Source organism: Triticum aestivum, chromosome 5D, assembly GCF_018294505.1.
Source record: "Triticum aestivum cultivar Chinese Spring chromosome 5D, IWGSC CS RefSeq v2.1, whole genome shotgun sequence".
NCBI classification, from domain to species: Eukaryota; Viridiplantae; Streptophyta; class Magnoliopsida; order Poales; family Poaceae; genus Triticum; species Triticum aestivum.
In genome coordinates this window covers 411271127-411277126 of record NC_057808.1, presented here as the reverse complement: position 1 = coordinate 411277126, position 6000 = coordinate 411271127, and the positions used below count along the sequence as shown (strand labels likewise).

General features: G+C 45.0%; 1 pseudogene; it reads right to left on the bottom strand.

Annotated features, from left to right (window-relative positions):
- Positions 1-506: 506 nt before the first annotated feature.
- The window catches only part of LOC123120757 (uncharacterized), a 51313-nt pseudogene continuing 45819 nt past the window's right edge, over positions 507-6000 (bottom strand).

Genomic DNA, 6000 nt, shown 5'->3' with positions numbered 1-6000 from the left:
CTTCCATCCTCTCCTCAGGAGCTTTCCAATGTTTGTTTCTAATCCTTTGTTCATCTAGAGGGAGTCCCAAGTATTTCATGGGTAAAGTACCAACAAGGCAAGTAAAAATCCTAGTATAGGCATCTGCCTTATCAACAACATCTCCAAAAAGAAAGAGTTCATTTTTGTGAAAGTTATTTTTTAAACCAGACATTTGCTCAAAGAGACATAAAACATATTTTTGTGAGCACTGTCATAATCATCCTGTAACAAAAAAATTGTGTCATCTACATACTGAAGCATATTAACACCATTTACAGTATTTTCAATGAGAACCCCTTTTATAAGACCAGCTTTTTAGCACTATTAAGCATAAATAGCCAAGGCATCAGCTGCTAAATCAAAATTTAGAGGAGATAATGAATTCCCCCGAGGGCTATCCCATTTAACCCATGGGAACCCCACTAAACCCGCTTTGCCGATCCCATCACATTGTTTCCATGCACGCACGTACGATTGCTTTGACCTCACTCAGCTGCCACGTGCACGGGCTTCAGCTCCGACGTTTGGTACAGCGCCCACGCTTCCGCGTACGGCACCAGAGCCGGTCGACCCCTCCACACTTGCGATGGCTGCGGTGGTGCTGGTGTTCTCCTTCACCAGCGTTGGCACGGCTCGCTCTGCTTCCACGTCCGACAAGCGACAAACCTTGACCGACCTGTCGAGGCTTCCGTTGTACACCACGAACTGTCGATCACTGTCCAAACCTTCTCATCCATGGCAATGCACTTCATGGGTTCGATGTGTCCGGCTAGCACGCGTAGACAGACATGCTCCGCCCGTCACAACGCCAAACGCAGAGGGGCCGGTCAGCCGAGCCGCTTCCGACGATGTTGCCGCGCATCGCCAGGCATATCACCGACATCTTGTGGCCCTAGAGGACACCACCATACCTCGACTCGCCGGTGACCCAGTACCATTAGGTGACTAGCCTGTCCGACAAGCCCACGTAGACGACGCGGTCCTTGGGCAACATGGCGATGGCGGTGACCGCGCTCTCGCCCTTCCTGAGTACCTTCTCGAGGATATGCTTTGTCGTGCCACCCTTCCCGGCCATCTTCCGCCGCCGCACCTTGATGGTGCCGTCAGCCGATCCAGTGAACACGACGCTGTCGAACCCGACGGCGGCCATGGTGATCACTTCATCGTCGTGCGCACTAACAGACTCGGTGCACTTGGAGTCCGACACTCGGCACACCTTGAAGGTCCTGACGGTACATGGCAGGGTTGTCCGCGTCGGTGCGCCATAGGTCGGGCCAAGACACCATGACAGTCGGGCACACCTGCACTCGAGACCGACCTTGTGGAAGCCCGTTCGTGACCCGCTGGGCAGCGCCTGTAGAGGATGCAAACTCAGTGACGTCCTCTTGTGTGCACCATCTAACTACATTCTCTGTTTTCTCGATGATCGATTCATCTGTTAGGATTCTACTTCTACAGCTTGCCCCACATAACCCACTAAGGGCATGTCGAACGCCGATCGGCAAACCTCCTGCATGCATCCGCACAACGGAAGCCATCCAACACGAGCGCGGTCCACGTGTGCATTCTTCCGCAAATCAGAGACAAGCATGGGGGCTTTGTGGGAGTCCAGACCGCTTCCGCGCCCGCTTCTGACCACCCTGACCCACCAAAAACCCCTCCCTCACCCCCCGCGCTTCCTGCCTGAAACGGACAGCTCGCTTCAGAACGTCAGTGCCCGCGTTCATGCCCGGCGAGAGAGGACGAGACCGCTCACTAACGTCGGCATTGAAGTGGCACGCCGACCAAGGGAGCACTGCCCGCGCCGCTTCCCGATGCAGGTGACTGCAGTCCGTACAAACTAAACAAGGGCTAATGCGGCTTGAACTACGTCGGTATTTCCCCAAAGAGGAACGGATGTTGCAGCACAGCTACGGTAGGTATTTCCTTCAGTGATGAGAACAAGGTTATCGAACCAGTAGGAGAACCATGCAACACTATGTAAATGGTACCTGCACACAAAGAACAAATACTTGCAACTTGACATGAAAGAGGGGTTGCCAATCCCTCCCGGGTAAAAGGATAGATAAATTTGTAGTAGATTGGATAACTAGATCTCGCAGAAACGTGAAATAAAGTAAAAAAAACAAAAAATTGCAGCAAGGTATTTTTGGGTTCTTGGATTAATAGATCTGAAAATAAAAGCAAATAAAAATAGATCTCGAAGGCAAATATGATAAAGAAGAGACACGGGGGCCGTAGATTTCACTAGTGGCTTCCCTTGAGAAAAATAGCATACGGCGGGTAAACAAATTACTATTGGGCAATTGATAGAACTTCAAATAATTATGACAATATCTAGGCAATGATCATTATATAGGCATCACGTCCAAGATTAGTAAACCAACTCCTGCCTGCATCTGCTACTCTTACTCCACACATCGACCGCTATCCAGCATGCATCTAGTGTATTAAGTTCATGGAAAAACTGAGTAATGCAATAAGAACGATAACATGATGTAGACAAGATCTATTCATGTAGGAATAGACCCCCATCTTGTTAACCTTAATAGCAACGATACATACGTGTCATGTCCCCTTCTGTCACTGGTATTGACCACCGTAAGATTGAACCCATCACAAAGCACCTCTTCCCATCGCAAGAAAAATTGACCTAGTCGGCCTAACTAAACCAAATATTCGAAGAAGAAATACGAGGCTATAAGAAATCATGTATATAAGAGATCAAAACTCAAATAACTTTCATGGATAAAATAGATCTGGTCATAAACACAAAGTTCATTGGATCCCAACAAACACACCGCAAAAAGAATTACATCAAATAGATCTCCAAGAGACCATTGTATTGAGAATTAAAAGAGAGAGAGAGAGAGGAAACCATCTAGCTACTAACTATGGACCCGTAGGTCTACAATGAACTACTCACGCATCATCGGAGAGGCACCAATGAGGATGATGAACCCCTCTGTGATGGTGTCTAGATTGGATCTGTTGGTTTCTGGAACTTGTGGCGGCTGGAATTGTGTTTCGTCGACTCCCCTAGGGTTTTTAGATTTTCGGGGTATTTATAGAGCAAAGAGGCGGTGTAGGAGGCGGACGAGGCGGGCACAACCTACCAGGGCACGCTTGGGCCCCCAGGCGCGCCCAGGTGGGTTTTCCTCCCCTCGGTGCCCCCCTCTGGTACTTCCTTGGCCCATCGTGTGTCTTCTGGTCCAGAAAAATTCTCCAAAAAGTTTCCCTGCGTTTGGACTCCCTTTGGTATTGATTTTCTTCGAAGTTAAAAAACAAGCAAAAACAGCAACTGGCACTGGGCACTATGTCAATAGGTTAGTCCCAAAATATGATATAAAGTTGCTATAAAATGATTGTAAAACATCCAAGAATGATAATATAATAGCATGGAACAATAAAAAATTATAGATACGTTGGAGACGTATCAGCATCCCCAAGCTTAATTCATGCTCATCCTCGAGTAGGTAAATGATAAAAACAAAATTTTTGATGTGGAATGCTGCCTAACATGTTCATCGCATATTATTTTCTTTTGTAGCATGGACATTTGGACTTTTATATGATTCAAAGCAATAGTCTAGCTTTGACATCAAGATTTCAATACTCAAGCATATCAACAAGCAACCATGTCTTTCAAAATATCAACACTAAAACAAGTTATCCCTAGCCCATTATGCTCAATCATTGATCCATTCATGAAACACACTCGCATATTAGCTATACCCAATGCTCAAGTACGATCATAGTGCCCCTTAGTTAGTACTTTATAAGAGAAGATGGAGACTCAAATATTTTTTTTCATAAAATAAATAGAAAGGCCCTTCGTAGAGGGAAGTAGGGATCTGTAGAGGTGCCAGATCTCAAAGCGAAAAAGATAGAGATAAAACATTTTGGGTGGCATGCCTTTCCTGCCAACGAAAATGATCGGGTAGTTCCCAATACTTTCCATGCTAGATATATCATAGGCGGTTCCCAAACAGAAATTAAAGTTTATTCCTTTTTCCACCATACTTTCACATTCCACGGCTAACTGAATCCACGAGTGCCGTCCATACCAACACTTTCAAGGAATTTATTATTTGGCAACATAAAATAAATTCATTTTTCATTTTGGGACCTGGCATCCCTAAAACCTTTGTCGTACTCTCGTGCAATGACAAGTGAATAAACACTCATCTTGAGAATAACACATCTAGCATGAAAAAAATATAATCCACCCCCTGCCGTTTCATGAGTTGTACGAGCACACAAAAAAGGAAATATATTTTGAAGATTAGAGATGGCACATACAATTTTGCTTAGAACGGCACGGAAATACCGCATATAGGTAGGTATAGTGGACTCATATGGAAAAAATTGGGCTTAAGAATTTTGGATGCACAAGTAGTATTTCTACTTAGTACAAGTGAAGGCTAGCAAAAATATTGAGAAGCATCCAACCAAGAAACTAAAAATCTCATAAGCGAGTGATACGTCTCTGTCGTATCTACTTTTCCAAACACTTTTGCCCTTGTTTTGGACTCTGACTTGCATGATTTGAATGGAACTAACCCAGACTGACGCTGTTTTCAGCAGAATTGCCATGGTGTTATTTATGTGCAGAAACAAAAGTTCTCGGAATGACCTGAAACTCCACGGAACTTATTTTTGGAAAATATTAAAAATATTGGCGAAAGAATCAAGGCCAGGGGGCCCACCACCTATCCACGAGGGTGGGGGCGCGCCCCCTGCCTCGTGGGCCCCCTATTGCTCCACCGACCTCAACTCCAACTCCATATATTCGTGTTCGGGGAGAAAAAATCAGGGAGAAGGATTCATCGCGTTTTACTATACGGAGCCGCCGCCAAGCCCTAAACTCTCTCAGGAGGGCTGATCTGGAGTCCGTTCAGGGCTCAGGAGAGGGGAATCCGTCGCCATCGTCATCATCGACCATCCTTCATCACCAATTTCATGATGCTCACCGCCGTTCTTGAGCTGCCTAGGTGACCATGTTCTTGAGCCTGCATGTCAGATTTATATGGTTCCAAGTAGTTCTAATGCATGATATAGGCTCTAGGCACTTGTAGGAGTAGTTGCTATCAATTTTGTTATGTTGACAATGAAAGTATGCCGCTCAAAATATTATTTATCCCTATTTCAAAATCGAGCTCTGGCACCTCTACAAATCCCTGCTTCCCTCTGCGAAGGGCCTATCTATTTACTTTTATGTTGAGTCATCACCCTCTTATTAAAAAGCACCAGCTGGAGAGCACCGCTATCATTTGCATCCATTACTATTAATTTATATTGGGTATGACTATGACTGGATCTCTTTTACCATGAATTACAATGTTTAGTCAGTCCTTGATCTTTAAAGGTGCTCTGCATTTATGTTTTGCGGTCTCAGAAAGGGCTAGCGAGATACCATCTTGTTATGTCATATTATGATTGTTTTGAGAAAGTGTTGTCATCTGAGATTTATTATTATTGCTCGCTAGTTGATTATGCCATTGACATGAGTAAACATGAGACCTAAGAGTTATTGTGAATGTGGTTAGTCATAATCTTTGCTGAAAACTTGAATGCTGGCTTTACATATTTACAACAACAAGAGCAAACAGAGTTTGTAAAAGTTTTTCTTTATCACTTTCAGTTTGTCAACTGAATTGCTTGAGGACAAGCAAAGGTTTAAGCTTGGGGGAGTTGATACGTCTCCGTCGTATCTACTTTTCCAAACACTTCTGCCCTTGTTTTGGACTCTAACTTGCATGATTTGAATGGAACTAACCTGGACTGACGCTGTTTTCAGCAGAATTGCCATGGTGTTATTTATGTGCAGAAAAAAAAGTTCTCGGAATGACCTGAAACTCCACGGAACTTATTTTTGGAAAATATTAAAAATATTGGCAAAAGAATCAAGGCCAGGGTCCCACCACCTGTCGACGAGGGTGGGGGGCGCGCCTGCCCCCCTGGGCGTGCCCCCTGCCT